This window comes from Podarcis filfolensis (assembly GCF_964270895.1).
Source record: "Podarcis filfolensis genome assembly, chromosome: 4".
NCBI classification, from domain to species: Eukaryota; Metazoa; Chordata; class Lepidosauria; order Squamata; family Lacertidae; genus Podarcis; species Podarcis filfolensis.
Genome location: NC_139607.1, coordinates 72,692,885 through 72,711,139, shown reverse-complemented (window position 1 = coordinate 72,711,139; position 18,255 = coordinate 72,692,885). Strand labels below are relative to the sequence as shown.

At 39.1% G+C, this 18,255-nt stretch overlaps 1 protein-coding gene and 1 long non-coding RNA gene across 49 annotated transcripts in view; one reads left to right on the top strand and one right to left on the bottom strand.

Moving 5' to 3' along the window:
* Window positions 1-18,255, top strand: part of ZBTB20 (zinc finger and BTB domain containing 20) — a 513,065-nt gene that overhangs the window by 427,917 nt on the left and 66,893 nt on the right. For 2 of the 48 annotated variants that reach the window (XM_083609086.1, XM_083609082.1), the window contains exon 9: window positions 2,178-2,275. The exons of the other annotated variants lie outside the window; for them this stretch is intronic. The gene's annotated coding sequence lies outside the window, so the exon portion shown is untranslated. The remainder of the gene's footprint in view (window positions 1-2,177; window positions 2,276-18,255) is intronic. 48 annotated transcript variants of the gene reach the window in all.
* The window catches only part of LOC310760645, a 48,209-nt gene that overhangs the window by 18,809 nt on the left and 11,145 nt on the right, over window positions 1-18,255 (bottom strand). The gene's annotated exons all lie outside the window — the stretch shown is intronic.

Sequence of the window (18,255 nt, the reverse complement as noted above, 5' to 3'; positions counted from 1 at the left end):
GAACAGTTAAAATGATTTACAATTTGCTAGTACCAGTGCTTGTACACAAGCAACCATTGGGGCCACTGTGTCAAAACTCTTCCTCACCCTTCCTGGCACAACCTTTGCTGGCGTAAATTCCTCTGATGAGGGCAGGCACAGCTAGGAGTCCTCATCCAAAGCATGTCTGGGTGTTGTGCATTTTATATACTGAAAGGTTCTCCAGATTTTCATTTCAAAGCATGCACCTACCACATTGCAGTGTTCGCAGGATAGTTCTGCAAGTTCCAGTGCAAAGGCAGTAAGTCTTCATGTAATGATGTGGGTTTGGAGAGAGCGCTACTGCAAGATGGGCAGCTTTGTTGGGCGGTACAAGGGACTGCTAAAACTAGATCTCCTTTTTTGAGAAAAGGTTGGCTCTGATCACAAGAAATTCAGTGTGTAGCCTGCAAAGAGCAGATTTGTATGGGAGTTGTAGCTGACTAGTCTCAAGGCAACATCTAAAAAAGTCCATTGTCAGCTTTCCTTCAGTAGAAAGGCCAGCTAAATTATCAAGACAAACTCTGAAGACTGCAGGCTTGAAACTGGGCCTTCAGATTAATCTGTTTTGGCTCCTGTGCAAATTCCCTCTTTGAAAAACGGAGCATTAGTACTTGGGTCACAACATGGCATGAACAGCGATAGGTGGGTTGGGACTTGTCCCTTGAAATCAATGATGTTATATGAAGACTATTCAGTAGGTGCTAGGTGAAAGTACATTTTATACACCTTTGCCAAATCAGATTGGCCTTAAGGCTGGTAAAAGAATAGCAGTTTCACAACAATGAATTGCTGGGGAAATGTGCTACCTTTTGAAAATGTGATATCTTTAGAAGTATTTCCTTAAGAGAAGGCATTTAGGTCTGGCACACAAAATGAAGAATCATTGTGCTATAAACTAGAAAGGCCGTAAGTGGTTTGCCTTGGTTTTAAAATGACAAAACAGCAGAGCTTTATGACCTTTCCTTACTTAACATGGTTATATCAGTACAAACTAATTTTCTTAAGTTAATCCATAGGATCGGGCACTCTGTGTGGTTTCTTTGCATTGGTTGTCACTGTTTTATGTTGTGACTCAAATGTTAGTGTTTTTCTTTTGAAAGAGTGAGTCAGGAGTTGAATCCAACAGCAAAGTTTTCATGCTGAGGGTCTTCAGAGTTTGCCTTGCTTTTTTGGCTGAATTCTGTTAAGATAAAACTTCTTTGCACTCTGCCTTAAGACTAATAGTATAGAAGAAAAGGTAATTTCCTACATGAAGTGGGGGAGGAAGCCGCTCGGGTGCCTGGGGCAGCGTGCCTGGGGTGGGGGTGCGAGCCGCCCATAGGGGTGGGGCACACCATGGGGCCTCCGGAGTCTGCCTGCCTCCTCCCACTCAGCCACCCTACAGCTGGAGGGGAGGCAGCGGGTGGACCATTCGGGCAGCACAGAGCCTGCATGCGCACAAGCCACTGCGTCTCTCCCAGGAGAGACACGTGGCTCGGGTGTGCTGCAGGCCCCGCGGTGAGTGCTGCCCGGCATTTTGTCACCCCCCATCAGTAGTGATACCTGGAGCAGTCCACACCCACCGCACCCCCTCCCCCCCCCCCCCCGCCTACATGACCTTCCAGGTAAAAATTTTGCAGTTATGAAACTACACTCCTCAAACCAAACAAATCACTTTAAAAAAAAATATGGTAGATGTAAGTGGACCTTTGCCAAAGCAGGCTCCTTAGTTCAGAACTCTCCCTGCAATTATTAATCATTGTTGATAATAATAGAATGAAGATATTTTTTTAAAGGGCAAAATCAAGTATTTTGCATGGAATTCTGTATGGGATTCTCACTGTTGTAGCACTGTTGATGAAAGAAGCTACATTAGCAAAAGAAATTCTTTATGAGCAAATACTAAAGCACAGGAACTTTGTCCCATACTAAATCCATAGTCCCACACTCTGAATTAATTTGCCCTTTAAAAATACAAATGTCTGCTGAAACATAAGACAGCTGAAAGCCTTTCTATATTTACCAGAAGTTATGTAAATTTCAACGTAGATCAAAATTTGACTATAAATTTGGCTATATATAATTTCCTTAGAAATAATTGGCTTGCTGGACTAGATAATGCACGCTTAACAATGGTTCATCCACTGAAACAAAATCATACTTTTATCTGCTGCTAGTCCTGCACAGAAGATCTGGAACTTGACAGAAAGGGAAGCAGCAGTGCAAGGGATGATCTGTGTGCGAATTGACCGACTCCAAAGTACTATTCTGGGAGGTGAGAAGGAGGTGAAATTGTTCTCTAGTCGGGCAGAAAATACCTTTGGACCATGAAAAGCACTCTAGGTGGGGAAAAGTGCATGAAAAGTGTGTCAGAATGAGAGTTATGAACAGAGTCAATACAAAACCATGGGTAAAATCTGTTCAATTTAATGGAACATTAATTTGACATTCTGGACTGGATATTTCATAGGGCTTTTATTGAGGAGTGCAACTCAGGAGTGGGCCAGACCAATTTAGACATTTTAGTGATATTTTTAAAGAAACGCCAGTAAACTCCCACTCCGCTACCATTCTTTCTGCATTAAAATGCTAGTTTCATATTCAGACTTTGCATGCATGTGATACAAGTTGTCATTTATTTATGAAATTTCTAACTTGTTCTTCATTAAAATAATGCCAGAGTTGGGTACAATATAATAAAATAATAAAACCAAAAGTATATAAAAACCAATATGGTACAGCAGTAGTAACAAGCAGCAAAGGCAAGCTTGTCCATCTCCACCAATGAATAGTTAGCCAAAGACCTTGGCAAATAAATATACTTTTAACTGACACTGGAAACCATCATAGTCGGCACCAGTCAAACCTGGGAGGGCATTCTATTATTGGAGTGCCATTATTGGCCATGCCCTCTCATGTGTTATTGTACAGTGGATGTTCAGCAGATGTTAAAGGGGCATCTCTGCCTGATTATAACATATGGGCAGATCTTGAGACGTGTAAGACTTTATATGCCCAAACATCCACTTTTGCTCAGTAGCAAGTAGTGCTGCTCCTTCAGAATGGGTATAATGTGTTATTGGCAAGTTGTCCAAGTTAACAGCCTACCAGCATGTTCTGCACTGATTGTAGCTTCCAAACCAAGCCGAACGACAGCACCATGAAGAGCACATTGCAGTAATCCAGTCATGAAGTTACCAGTGAATGGATCATTTTGGCCAAGAACAGCCATAGGTAATGTACCGGCCAAAGTTGGTTAAGGTTAGTTTGCTTCTGTCAACAATAATGGATCTAGAAGTACCTCCAAACTATGTGCCTGTTCCTAAAGGGGGAGTGCAGCCCCATCTAGAACAGTTTTCCACCCATCCACAGTTAGCTATGGGCAGCTGGGTTCTACAGTAAGCTCGCAACTTGGCGGGGGTTCCATTCCGGTCACACCTTAAGCCAGTTCTATCTGGCTTGCTCAGTAACTCATGTGAGTGATAATTAGGGAGCTGCAGCTCCCAGCGCAGCATCAAGGGCAGACTCACATGGAGTGCATTGCTGTAAAAACTATCAATGGCTACTAGTCCCAGTGGCTATATTCTACTCCACTTGTGGAATCAGCATGTTTCTGAATACTGGGAATCACAGGTGGGGAGAGCTCTAAGGTTTTCCGCTTATGGGCTTCTGTTCTGGTTGGCCACCTGTGGGAACAGTGTTGGAATAGATGGGCTCTTCTTGTGTGCTTCTGAGTGCTGTTATGTATTCCTCTTTAGGGTGAATTTTGTGCAGAACACAAGATTTCGGCTGTCTAGTTAAGTGATTTATTTTATTTAAATTTTGTTTCTTAGTTTGCTTTGCTTCTAGTACTAGGACTCACCAAAGGGCACAGGCTTTCTCAAGCTTACAAGTTGATTTTGTGTGCACATGAAACTTGCTTCTTGGGAAAACTCAACTAGAAACTGCAGGAAAGGGCAACCTCTGGAATTTTTTACTATTGAACTTCCTCCTGCTGGACCGAGGGGATTATTATCTGTTCTGAACTGGTATCTAATAAGTTGAGGAAGACAACCAACAGATAAGACGAAGGGACCCAGCTGTTTTCATCTAGCCATGGAGAGAGATGTACAGTATTGCCCCAGGCCAAGCAGGAAAAACATTTTTTAACTAATTGGTTGCATTTGGCTTTTATTTTTAGATGTAGTGTTGTGGTAACAATAATATCAGCATTTGGTATTTTTCAAAGTATGTTGCAAATTCTGTTAAATTGTCTTTGTTTAAATCCCTTTCTGTTCTCATTGAAAGGATTGCCTTTCTGACAAGAGTAGTGGCACTTTAGAACACTCTCATATCATTTTGTAGTATTAAATGAAAATATATATGGATAAAAATGAAAAATAGAAATCAGGTTGACTGATAATTTTACTTCTTTATGTTCATTGCTTTGTAGTAGAATATCAATCTGCCTTAAAGTTTCATACCCAGAACAGAAAGATCTCTGCTATTGATTGCCAACAGGACAAGCTTTTTCCTTTGACAGGATACCTGTGTTTCTGCCCAGTTCTGCTAGAGTCTCAACCCTTTGCCATTTCTGCTTTTCTAAACTGCACTTTGAAAAATATTCAACTGAAATTAAGAGTGGCTGCTCTAAAGATTTCTCATATCTGAAAGGGAATATTATATATCAGTTAGCCAGGAAGTTACAGGATTTGGTATTTATGAAGGCACTTATGCTTCCATAAATAATTTCATTAATTGAAAATGCAGTGCTGCTTCCTGTTTTCCAAGGGATGTCTGGAATTCTAGTGGTATTTCATGTAAGGTTGTTGAAGAAGTTTGCATACTTGGTGTTGAAATGGGGAGAATGTACAATCATGCCTAGTCTATAAGATTGATTTGTAACCAACAAAGGAAATGTCTACTTATGAGACACAAATCAATGTAACCAGGCTGTGAAAGTGCAGACAGAGATGTGAGAAAATTATTTGATCATTAGTCTTTCTTGGAAAAGAAAGGGGACCAAATTCTTACCTCATTTGCATGGATACTTTTCTACTAAAATCAATCGGGCATATGCCTACATATCCAAGAAGAGAATTTAGCTCTGATTCTAGGAGATTTCAAAATAATGTATATTAGAAAAGGGTTGCACTGACTTCAGTTTTGTGCAGTCTACTTTTACTTTTTCTGGACTCACCAAGGGTTATTCATGTTTTAAGTGTACAAAGCAAGAGAGCGTTGCCAAGTTTGTGTTAATCTGTGCTATGTTGTCCTGAGTATGTACTCTTGCTTAACAATATGACAAATGCTTTGCCATCTCAGAGCAAGGTACAGGTTGTATGGAACCATGACACTAGGTGGTCAGATGGAAATTGGCCATTGGTTGGCCATTTGAACTAAATGAAAAGTTCAGCATTTTCTGAGGGAAAGTTCAGTAAACGGTGTGTGAGGCGTTTTTTGATCTCAGATATGAGCCCGTGTTACTTATAAATTATTGGTGCCATAGTGTGTCTGTTCTCTAAATATAGAATTCTGTCATTTTATGAAGAACTCACTGTATGTGAAAATATCTATTTTTCACATTTGGTATTAAAATGACATGTGTGAATGTTGTTACTGTGGGGTAAAATGCAGAAAATAATTTAATGTACATTCCTAGCCAATGTAGGTTTTATATTTGCTTGGTTCAAATTTAAATCAATTTAATCCTCAAGTGTGTAAAAGTCCTTACATTTCTTTCTAATCTGATCTGGAAATATTATTTGATGCCTAAAGGCTTATCTTCACATGTGACTATATCAATTCTATTCATTTCATATGTTTCTTTTTGTGTTTGCTTTGCTTTTCTGTGCATTCCTGTAGCTAGGTATGTCAACATAGGTGCATTTGTTCAAAAATTCCTCAATTTGTTCCACTACCTTTCCTTTAAGAAAAGTATTGTTATTGCAATGGCTCATCAGAAAAAGCAAAATATGCAATTCCTTTACACTGCTTCCAAAATATAAGTATAGTCCCCAACACTTAATTTTTGTTGTGTATTTCTCACATTGCTTTATCACATAATCTGGTGAATTAGTTAGGAGGGAGATGGACGTACGTGGCTTAATTATTTAATATTTATGTGCACTGGTTTGGTTCGGTTGTAGCAAGTTTACTCTTCTTCTATACCAGTCCATGGATCAGTTTAGGCACATATTACTAGGTTAACAAGGCTGGCACAAACAAGGCCTCCTTATTTCACCTAGATTTTTAAACAATTAATAGCAGTTTCTTGAAGCAATTGGGCTCACATCCAGCTCAGTTAAAATTACTGCTGTATATATATTATATACCAGTCATACTGTTTTCATTATCTTTTCTTTTCTTTTCTTCTCTCTGTCTCTTTCCCTCTCTTGTGGTTGGTGAATGTTAGAACTGAGAAAGAGCTATCCAAAGCACTTGCTCCCAAGTGTCAAACACAGAGAGTATTTACCCCTGGGTAAACTTTGTGTCATGATCTTTTAAGTTAAGAATCTTTGTGTCAAGAATTGCTGTTATATAATACATGTTGTCGTCTGGAGTGAGGCACAGTTGTGCATATTTATCTGGTTTACTTTGCAGTGCGTCATTTCAAGTGGTGGAAAACATAGTACGGGAAATTGTGTACTTATTTTCGTGACTTATGCAACTCCCAAGTAGAATATGTTCTTGACACCAGATGGTAAAGCAGAATAAGTTGCAAGTTTCATTTTCCAGATGCAGTGATGTTTCTTGCCTACTTGAAGTCAGTTCAGTCGGCTTTGCAAACTTTCGTCCCAAGTTTTGTTTTGACTTATTGCCGTGCAGCTTTCAAGACTATTTGCAGAACTCGCAACTGAAGCAAGAAATAGAGGATCATAGGTTGGGGCTGAGTTAAAGATTACACTACATATGTTGTAGTGCAGAGCCGGGGTACCTCCTGCCATGCAACTATCTAATGTAATTAATTAGAATGCTGCCATGGAGAAAGCTGTGGGCCTCATTAAAATATCCCCACATCTAAGAACACATGTTTAGAACAGGATGGCATTTCCTTTTTCATATGATAGGGAAGCTGTATTTGAGGGTTTTTTAAAAAAAAAAAGTAATTGGAACAGAATAATTGTATGCAGAAAAGAGGAAAGGATGTCTGTGTCCCTGTCTCCATGCTATCTCTTTCTGGTTCTGGGATTTTAGGTATTGGGACTATAAAGGTAAAGGGACCCCTGACCATTAGGTCCAGTCGCGGACGACTCTGGGGTTGCGGTGCTCATCTCGCTTTATTTGCTGAGGGAGCTGGCGTACAGCTTCCGGGTCATGTGGCCAACATGACTAAGCCGCCTCTGGAGAACCAGAGCAGTGCACGGAAACGCCATTCACCTTCCCGCTGGAGCAGTACCTCTTTATCTACTTGCACTTTGACATGCTTTCAAACTGCTAGGTTGGCAGGAGCACGGACCGAGCAATGGGAGCTCACTCCGTCACGGGGATTCGAACCGGCGACCTTCTGATCGGTAAGCCCTAGGCTCAGTGGTTTAGACCACAGCGCCACCGGCAGTAAATAAACAAAAGAGCTATGTGCACCCATAATATTATTCAACAAAAGACTTCCGGCTCTGTGAAAAAGAATGTACTTATTAGTATATAAGAGAAACAATTCGAACAAAAAAAAAAAATGCTGTGTTACAGGTGTGAGCTGCTTTCAGCTCAACTTTGTTTGAAAAGCAGCATATTGTATATGAAATCAACTCAAAAAAGAACTGTCATGTCCTCAAGAGTTCTGCATTAATTTAGAGATTGATTGTGCAGTACTGTGTATGTTTGCTCAAAGGTAAATCTTACTTGTGGGTAAGCACCACTGTATTCACAGGCTTGACTTATTCAGTGCATAGGAATGGAAAACAATTTGACAATGTGGAGGTAGCATTAGTTAAGTAACTTGGAGACCTTTGTGTAGCAAGTGACTAACCAGTCTTCTTATTCATCTTCTTTTAAAAAATTCCCCATAGCTCAAAATATGATAGTATATAGTCTTATCCTTTGCTTCTGCGGAGTGTAAGGCAGAGCTATAAAAATGTTACCATTACTTTCTTCGGTGAGGCACTGAAAGTCATATGAGACAGCATATACAGTATGTATGTCTGGGAGGAAGGCAGATTTTGTACCTGAAAATGTCTTGCTATTATTAGATGTTCAGTTACCAGGGGGTATGTAAGACAACTGAAGCTCTGTTTTTAACAGAGACATTATTCATGCTACTTGTAACAGTAACCACCTCCAAATGAAACACAGACAAAAGTCTGGAGAAATCAATGTCAGCGGAGTACAGCCATTCTCCTGATACCTTCTGCCTCTCATGTAGAGCTCTCGGGTTATTGAGACTGGAGATTACTTCTAATTCTGGATCTCTTGAAGTCTTCAAAACTCAATAAAATGATGCATCTCTCAGTGGCTTTCTGTTGGAGAGATTCTGTCTGCCGGAGCTGCAGCTATAGATTGAAGTCAGTTCTTTTAACATTAGTCCTTTGTTACAAAAAGTGAGGCTGAAGCAGAATTATCAGTGCTGGGTGATACCCAACTAATACATACTTAGAGTAGACACATGGTTTTCAGTGGGTCTACTCTACTCGTGGGTTTGACAGATCTCCACCGTTGGAGGCAGTATGTTTCTGAATACCAGTTGTTGGAAACCGTAGGACGGGATAGGACTGTTGTGTACATCTCCTTGTGAGATTCCCAAAGACACTGTGGCCACTGTAAGAACAGGATCCTGGGCCACATGGGCCACTGGCCTGATCCAGCAGGCTTTTCTTATATTACCAACTGTGTATTTTCAGTTAGTGCTGTGGTGAGAGACTGTAGTCGGAATAACAAGTAACTCTTCTATAGTTAGTATATTTTACATACTTTTGCTAACAGCTGTTCATATCTGGAGTAGCTTTGAAAATCCTTCACAATAAAGTAGTTTGTTTATAACTTCTAGAGCAGTGAGTTTTTCTAGTCAGTACCCCTGAATATTTCCCTGTAATTAACTTGGTTGAAATGTGAGGTTTAGATTAGAGTGACCTGTTAGATCTACACAACAAGTGAATTTGCACCTAACCCGATATAAAGATCTACATTGGGATCTGCCGCCTGTGATGGTCACTTCCCCTTGCCTCATGGGTGGGCCATCCCGGTCTGATGGTTTGGGAACGAAAAATTGTGTGATGTGAAGCAACAGGTTCTTCTTCACTCCTAACTGTGGATCCTGAGAATAAAGAGAAGGTTTGCTAGGCATACAAGAATGTAATTTTGCATAAAGTTTGCATATACTAATTATATATATATGATGATGTAATATAAGTTGGATTGTGAACAACAATCCAATTCACAATAATGTGAATAACAACTGATAATTTCTCCAGGAAGAGGAAATTGTGCAGATTTCCTGGTCTGTGTGTGTGTGTGTGTGTGTGTGTGTGTGTGTGTGTGTGTGTAATCCCCAAGAGGCTTTGAGGAATGTGCATATCTCAACTTTATTTTGTATAATCATCGGGCAGTATGCACATCTTCTGGTTAATAGGTCAGTAGGTCTTGAGAACTGTGCATATGTCACAATTATTTTGTACATTCTCTGGGTGAAACACCTGGAGTACTTCAAAATAATCTGCTGATAATTTTCATCCATCTCTTATGCAGTGAAGATAATCTCTATGTAACAGAGAATATGCAGAAAGCAGCATTATATGAAGGAATTTTGTATTGACTGCTTGACATATTATCTCTGCAAGTTATGTTGAGGAATAGTCATAAATAACCAGGAGCACCCAGCAGGGAGGTTGTTCATATAGTTCAGTAGTAGCAAATAGTTTGCAAACTATTTGCTGAATACTGGAGCTAAGGGCCAAGTTACATTGGGGGGGTGCACACGCTTAAGCTGGCAAGTTTCATTGGAAAAGTAGCCATGTGAAGCACTAAACTGGAATGTGCTCCTGATCCAAATCAGGGCCCAGCACGGTTCCCACCAAAACTGCTTCCCTGGTTGCTACTTTCCCCCAAAGTGCAGATGCTACAAGCATCACCTTTAGGAGCAAATAGCAGATATGGGGATCTTGTGGTTGTTGTTGGAGGAGGAAATGGGCCTGGGGTCCCAATCCAGATTTGAAGCATGTTCTAGCTGGGGGCCCCATAGTTGTTTTCCCTTTACAATTAAAATAGCACACGTTTAAAAAAGCGTGAATAACATAATGTGTAGTTTGGCCCTAAGATGCTGTTGAAATTGAGATAGCAGCAAAGTATCAGTAAATTGAACTAGTTTTCAGAAAATAGACCCGTCATTTTCTTCTAATGTTGTTTTTGTTGTTGTTTTCTGCTTCTTGAAAAATAATGTCCTCTTCTCATGCTTCAGTTGACATATCTGTGATTTTGAACAGATTTGGAAAAATCACCAATATTTTGACAGGGTTCCTTGGCAATGAAATGTTCCTAAAACTCATTTGTCATAACTAGCCAAAGCAATGGATTGGATGGATACATTGTTGTGACACAGCCAATTTCTCCTCATTTTCACAATCTTTGGTGATTTTAGGTGGTGGCAACTCTCCTTCTAGTAGCAGCAGCTCTTTGTGGAATTTGTGCTATCTCTGCATGAAGAAGCTTCATTCTCTGCCCTTGGGACACTTTACCAAAATGCTCTCTCCATATTAAAGCAAGATCTCAAGATCTCAAGTAAAGAGCATATCATGCTCTTATGAATTCTTATGAATACTAACGGACACATGCCACTTCAGTGCCTATTGCTATCTAGGAATCTCAAGTCATGTGCTGTTTCATCTTTGGACCACAGCTCTGGATCAGCCAATAGGGACTGCAATCTATTGTCTGCCTGCTCAGCCAGAGGGTGACTTAGAACTTTTCAGCTGATCTGAAGTGTGAATAAACTTTTTTTTTTAAGAAGTAAAGAACCATTAGCTAGTCATTAGTTGGGTCATATTTTGCTGCAAGGAGGACAAACAGGAAGATTGAGTCTTAAACTAGAACCCTTCTCTGATCAACCAAACCCTCTGAATGATGATGAGCTTTCTCAAGATCTCAAGTAAAGAGCATATCATGCTCTTATGAATTCTTTTCTTCCAAGCCTATTGCTTACTCCAACTGGCCTTGTTTACTAACAGTTGGACACATGCCACTTCAGTGCCTATTGCTATCTAGGAATCTCAAGTCATGTGCTGTTTCATCTTTGGACCTGGCCTCTGATCCTGCCTGACCCTTTCATCCTTGGTGTCATGGCCCTAATCCTTCTCCTGTTTGATATGCACTTGGATTACGTCTGCCTTCCTTCCTGCATGGACTGATTCCTCTGGCTTTTCACCCCTTCACCTACATTTATAAATGAATGCTCGGACTTCTGGAGGCGGCACCATCAGTAATGGCGGATTCCCTCCAGCTGTGAGGGAATAGCTTCACAGGAATGGGTCTAGCCGCGACGGCGACACGGGGACCCTTTAGAAAACCACAGGCGGGAGAACCCTGTGTTCGTGGGACTCAGTGGGCACCTTTAGCGCCCCCCCCCCATTTGTGAGGGAACCCCGCAAGGGGTCCCGGAGTGAAACGGGGAGTCTGGCGCGGTGCTGAGAGCCAACTGCTTCTTCCGTGGAGCGAAGCCACATAGCTGTTGCTGGAGAGCGCTGACCTTTTTCCTGGGACAATTCGGCTAACAAACAACTACCTGTGAGTAGGTCAAGTTTAAAGACCGGGGAATTTAAGGAAAAGAGGATTAATTTGGCACTGAAACGGGAAGGCGCAAACAGGAAGTCCGCCTTCCTTTTCTGTATATAGATCAAAGCAAAGACTGATCAAGCTAAGACCGGAGAGTTGGGTTTAAAAGGACTCAAATCCTAACATCAGATCAAAAGATTTTCCTCCCTGAATTGCAGGAGAGGGGAGGGAAGAGGAGAAAGTATATTTTGCCTGCAAAAAAAGAGGAGAGAAAAAGGAGTAAAGACCACCACTTAACCCTTGGGAACGGACTGTCAGATTAATAAAATTGCTGTACTGAGAATCACACTATTATGGACAATGTAACTTTGTGACAGAGATACTTTTACTCTGAGGGCTACTTTGGACTTGGAACTCTTGCTTATTTTGTAGAAGGGGGACTTTGGAAAGTTGGAAAAGATACTTTATTGCAATACTATTGATCATTACTGTGTCCCCGTAGAGGAACTTTGAAATTGTTGCAACTAGCTAGGGGATTTTCCACTCTTGACTGGCCTGGGAAACTTCCGCTGCAAAACAAGTTTTGGCCATGGGATTGACCTTGATCCTCAGATCCTCAGATTAAGTGGTATGGCAGACTTGCCTCAGGAAAAGACAACAAGATTGGGAAAGGTCAGACAGCAGCAGACTAGTGTAACGCAGCAGCGCAGAGTATCCGTATCTGCCTCTGTATCCGTATCTGCCCCTTCTGCACCACAAGGAAAAGATCCTGCACAAGGAAAAGATCCTGCACAAGTCGGGCCTAAAGGAATGGCTACTGAAGAGGGATATACTTCAGTATTAAATAAAATTTATGAAACCTTGGAAAAATTAAGTAACCAGGTTACTGAAGCACCCACTAAAATTGACCAAAATACTACTAGCATCTACAACCTGGGGCAGAAGGTGAATTCAAATACAGAATCTATTGAAAGACTGTTGCAAGAATCCGCTTCGAATCAAAAGGCAACTGAGGAAGCAAAGGAAAAAGTGTCGGCTGTAGAGGAAAAAATCCCAACGATATGTAAAGAGCTAAAGGACCACCGGTCGCTTCTGTCTATGATCGAACTTAAGGAAAAACAGACTAATCTGAGGATCAGGGCGGTCCCTGAACTGGAAAAAGACAGCCTAAGTGACTATCTTACACAGGAATTTGCAGAATTTTGGAATTTAGATGCTAAGCAAGACTTCAAGATAGTAAGTGCTTTTAGACTTGGAAGAGGAGGGAGAAAGAACAGGGTGAGAGACTGTTTGGTTACCCTCCGAACGAAAGAAGAGAGAGACAAAATACTGAGTCTGCACTTCCAGAAGACCTTGGAAATAAACGATTCAAGAGTGGAGATATTCAAGGATATTCTGAAATATTTATTGGATCTTAGAACTAACTACGGAGATCTGGTGGCCATGTTGAGAAGAAACAGAATTGTTTTTAGGTGGGAATTCCCCCAAGGCTTATCCTTTACCTTTAAAGGGAAAAAGTTCAAAATAAGATCAGTGGAAGACAAGGAAAAATTTCTGAGAGATCACGAAGACCTGCAAAAAGAAGTTCTAGAAGAGCTAAGAGCTTTAAAACCAGGAGTACTAGACATAGTACCACCACCTTCGGGATTGGACAAATTAGAAAAAGTGATACCACCGTCAGAACAAGAGGAATTATTGGGAGCAGTTGGAGGAAAGTAGAATAAATACACCATGTCTCTGCAATTATTAAGTTGGAACATTCATGGACTTAACTCCCCGGAGAAGAGGAGGAAAGTTTTTCATTTATTGAAAAAGGAACAATTGGACTTAATTTGTCTACAGGAAGCACATGTGATAAGGCGACACAGGAAAGTATTGATTCATAAAAGATTGGGTCAAGAGTTTATTTCATCGGATAAGGTTAAAAAGAGAGGAGTTGTAATTTATGCCAAAAAGAGCCTATCACCGATATTTGTTTTTAAAGATGATCAAGGAAGATTTGTGGCAATTGAAATTCAATCACAAGGAGAAAAATTTTTAATAGTAGGAGTTTATGCACCAAACGAGGGGAAATCTGATTTTTTAAAGAAATTGCACGAGACATTGTTAGACTATATGGATTACAACATTATTATGATGGGAGATATGAATGGAGTGGTATCTACAAATATGGACAAGTCGCAGAGACAGGTTGTAACTAAAGATGGCAGACTACCAAAAACCTTTTTTGAACTGACTGACAATATGGATTTGATTGACATTTGGAGAATTAAGAACCCCTTAGGAAGAGAGGGAACATTCTTCTCTGAAGCCAAAATGGACAAGAATTGACCAAATATGGATAACTAGAGGACTGGCACCTAAGACTTGAAAAGTGGAAATTTGCCCAAAAACTTGCTCCGACCATAATGCTGTGAAAATGGAGATGAAACTAACACCAATCGGTTCCTTCAGATGGAGGATGAATGACACCTTGTTTAGAGATCAAGAGGTTATCAAGAAGGCCCAAAAAACCTTGAGAGACTATTTTGAGATAAATTTGAATACTATTACTGAAAAAAGAATAATCTGGGACGCAAGTAAAGCAGTTATGAGGGGGTTTCTGATCCAACAGAATACAATAAAGAAGAGAGCCCAAAATGAAAAAAAAAGATAAAATTTTGGAAAAAATAAAAGAGGGTGAGAAGAAACTAAGAGCGAAACCAAAGTCACAAGAGATTCTGAGAGACATAAAGTTATATCAAGTGCAATATATGAAGATGATGAATCAGGAAATTGAATGTAAAATTAAACAAATGAGATAAAAGACATTTGAATCGGCTAATAAATGTGGAAAATTGTTAGCTTGGCAAATGAAAAAAAGACAAAAGCTCAATACTATTACTAATTTGGAAGTGGAAGGAAAGAACATTCAGAATCCAGTGGAAATTAGAAAATGCTTCCAGAGGTATTTCAAACAGTTATATACACAAGGGCCACAGAGTTTGATATAGACCAACTTTTAAAAACAAACGGATTAAAAAAAATCTCTCAAGAAAACAAGATAATGCTGAACCACAAAATTACAGAACAGGAGGTAGAAGGTGCCATTCAGAATATGCAGTTGGGTAAATCTCCAGGGCCGGATGGCTTAACCTCAAAATACTATAGATCTTTGAAAGATTGGTTAATTCAGCCACTAAAGGAGGTTTGTAATGAAATTTTGGAGGGGAAAAAAGCGCCAGAGTCGTGGAAGGAAGCTTACATTACACTTATACTGAAAACTGAGTCTGAAAAGACACAACTTAAGAACTACCGCCCCATATCCCTGCTCAATGTGGATTACAAAATATTTGCTGATATTTTGGCTAATAGATTAAAAAAAGTATTAGTGGAAGAGATACATAAGGACCAAGCTGGCTTTCTCCCAGGTAGACACTTGTCTGACAACACGAGGAACATCATTAACATTTTGGAGAAGTTGCAAGTGAACATTAATACCAAAGCAGTTTTCATTTTTATAGATGCGGAGAAAGCCTTTGACAATATTTCTTGGAATTTTAGGAAGAAAAATCTTCAGGGAATGGGGGTGGGTCAAGGGTTTGAAAATGGTATAAGTGCAATTTACTCAGAACAAAAGGCTAAGTTAATAATGTGATGACAGAGGAATTTAAGATAGAGGATACGACAAGGCTGCCCAATTTCCCCATTGCTTTTTATTTCGGTCCTGGAGGTTTTGTTAAATATGATTAGAAGGGACCGTCTGATTAAAGGTATCCAGGTCGGAGCCAAACAATACAAATTGAAAGCTTTTGCAGATGACCTAGTTTTGACGCTACAGGAGCCAGAATCTAGTACGAAAAGAGTATTAGAATTGATTCAAGAATTTGGTCATGTGGCAGGATTTACGCTGAACAAGTCAAAAACTAAAGTTCTTCAGAAAAATTTTACACCGATTGAGAAAGAGAGGTTTCAGAAGGAGACAGGTTTAACATTAGTTAGGAAAGTAAAATATCTGGGGGTTAATATGACTGCTAAGAACTTAAACTTATTTAAAGATAACTATGAGAAATGTTGGACAGAAGTGAAAAAAGACTTAGAAATATGGTCAAATTTGAAGCTTTCCTTGTTGGGTCGAATTGCAGCTATAAAGATGAATGTATTGCCAAAAATGTTATTTCTGTTTCAATCATTGCAAATTTTGGACAAGATGGACTGTTTCAAGAAGTGGCAGAGAGATATTTCTAGATTTGTCTGGCAGGGCAAGAAGCCCAGAATAAAATTTAAAATATTAACTGACGCAAAGGAAAGAGGCGGATTTGCCCTGCCAGACCTTAAACTTTACTATGAATCAGCAGCATTCTGCTGGTTGAAAGACTGGCTGCTTCTTGAGAACACAGATATTTTGGACCTAGAAGGTTTTAACAACGTTTTTGGGTGGCATGCATATTTGTGGTACGACAAGGTTAAAGCACATAAAGCATTTAAAAACCATATTGTCAGGAAAGCATTGTTCAATGTCTGGATAAGATACAAAGACTTATTGGAAAATAAAACCCCAAGGTGGTTGTCACCAATGGAAGCGAAGGCTCAGAAAAAGCTCAATATGGAGGCCAAATGGCCGAAATATTGGGAAATATTGGAACAAGAAGGAGAGAAATTGAAATTACAGAGTTTTGAGAAATTAAAAGATAAAGTGCGAGACTGGCTTCATTTATTATCAAATAAGAGAGGCCTATAATTTGGACAAAAAAATTGGCTTCCAGGTGGAAAAATCAAAATTGGAAACAGAACTGTTAGATCCCAAAACTAAGATACTTTCAAGAATGTATAACTTGCTGTTAAAATGGAATACGCAGGATGAAACGGTTAAATCTGCTATGATTAAATGGGCACAAGATATTGGTCATAACATTATGTTTGCTGACTGGGAACAGTATGAAATTTACGGCATGTAATGCCTTAAGAGAGAATATTATGAAAATGATATACAGGTGGTACATGACACCAGTCAAGCTTGCAAAAATCTATCATTTGCCCGATAACAAATGTTGGAAATGTAAAGAAAATGAAGGTACATTCTTTCACCTTTGGTGGACGTGCCCAAAGATTAAGGCTTTCTGGGAGATGATCTATAATGAAATGAAAAAGGTATTTAAATATACCTTTCTGAAGAAACCAGAGGCCTTTCTCCTGGGCATAGTCGGCCAATTGGTGCCAAAGAAGGATAGAACTTTTTTCATGTATGCAACAACAGCAGCAAGAATACTGATTGCAAAGTATTGGAAGACACAAGATTTACCCACCCTGGAAGAGTGGCAGATGAAGGTGATGGACTATATGGAATTGGCGGAAATGACTGGCAGAATCCGAGACCTGGGAGAAGAGTTGGTGGAAGAACATTGGAAGAAATTTAAAGACTATCTGCAGAAACACTGTAAAATTAATGAATGTTAAAATGATGTTGGATTGAAAATAAGTGGCATTAGCAACAAAGTCAATAAGAATACGTAAAAATGAATTGATAATGGATGAAAATATAGAGTTATAATATGTTAAGATATAGAGTTAAGATAAAGGAAAGAGGGTAAGGATTTGCTGATTTGATTATGTAAATGGGAATACAAAAAGGGGAGGTGTGAGGAGGTCATGGAAACAAGCTAATGAGTTTAAAGTTACAAAAATGGATTTGTTTTTAATTCTTTTTTATCTATTCGTTTTTTGTATTTTGTATTTTTATCTTTCTTTTTTCCTTCCTAATGTATTTTTGTATGTTTTCTTTTTTATCTTTTTCTTTTCATATGTCTTTTTTGTATTCTGTAAACCTATGTTTTTGTAAAATCTCAATAAATATTTATTAAAATAAAATAAAAAAATGAATGCTCACCCAGCTATTGAAAATGCCTTAGTAACATTAATAACAGATTGCATCATAGGGTATTAAAGGAACTTGGAGATGTGATCTCAGATTATCTGTCATAGTTTTCTTTTCTTTTTTCTTTTTTTGGAAAATGAGTGAAGTGCCACAAGATTCAAGGCAGACAAATGTCCCCAACTTTTAAAAGGGAATGGGGAACAGGATCCAGGCAACTACCCACTGGTCAGCTTGACATCCATACTTGGAAAGGTTCCAGGACAGATAATTAAGCAGCAAATCTATTAGGGGTTTTTTTTTGGGGGGGGAGGCAGAACACTTTGTTGTTTTTTTTTAAATGATATTTATTCAGAATTTCATCAATACAAAAACAAAAACAAAACAGAAAAAATCAAAAAGAAAAAACCGAAAAAAGAAAAAAGAAAAATACAAATCTCAAATTTACAACTTTCCATTTGCTTATTTCTTGAACCTCCTCACACCTCCCTTTTTGTATTCTAGTTTAATTCGTTATTTCAGCAAATTCTTCCCATGTTTCTCAATTTTAATTTAAGTTATTAATCTTCACAATCTATCTTATCAATTAATTCAACATTGCCTTTCCATCTTTTAATATGTTATTCAATTTACCTTAATCTTTTTAACCTTATCTTATCTTAAAAATCTTAAAATTTCAAAATTTACATCATATTCATTCATATCTCCTTAAATCTTTTCTGCTA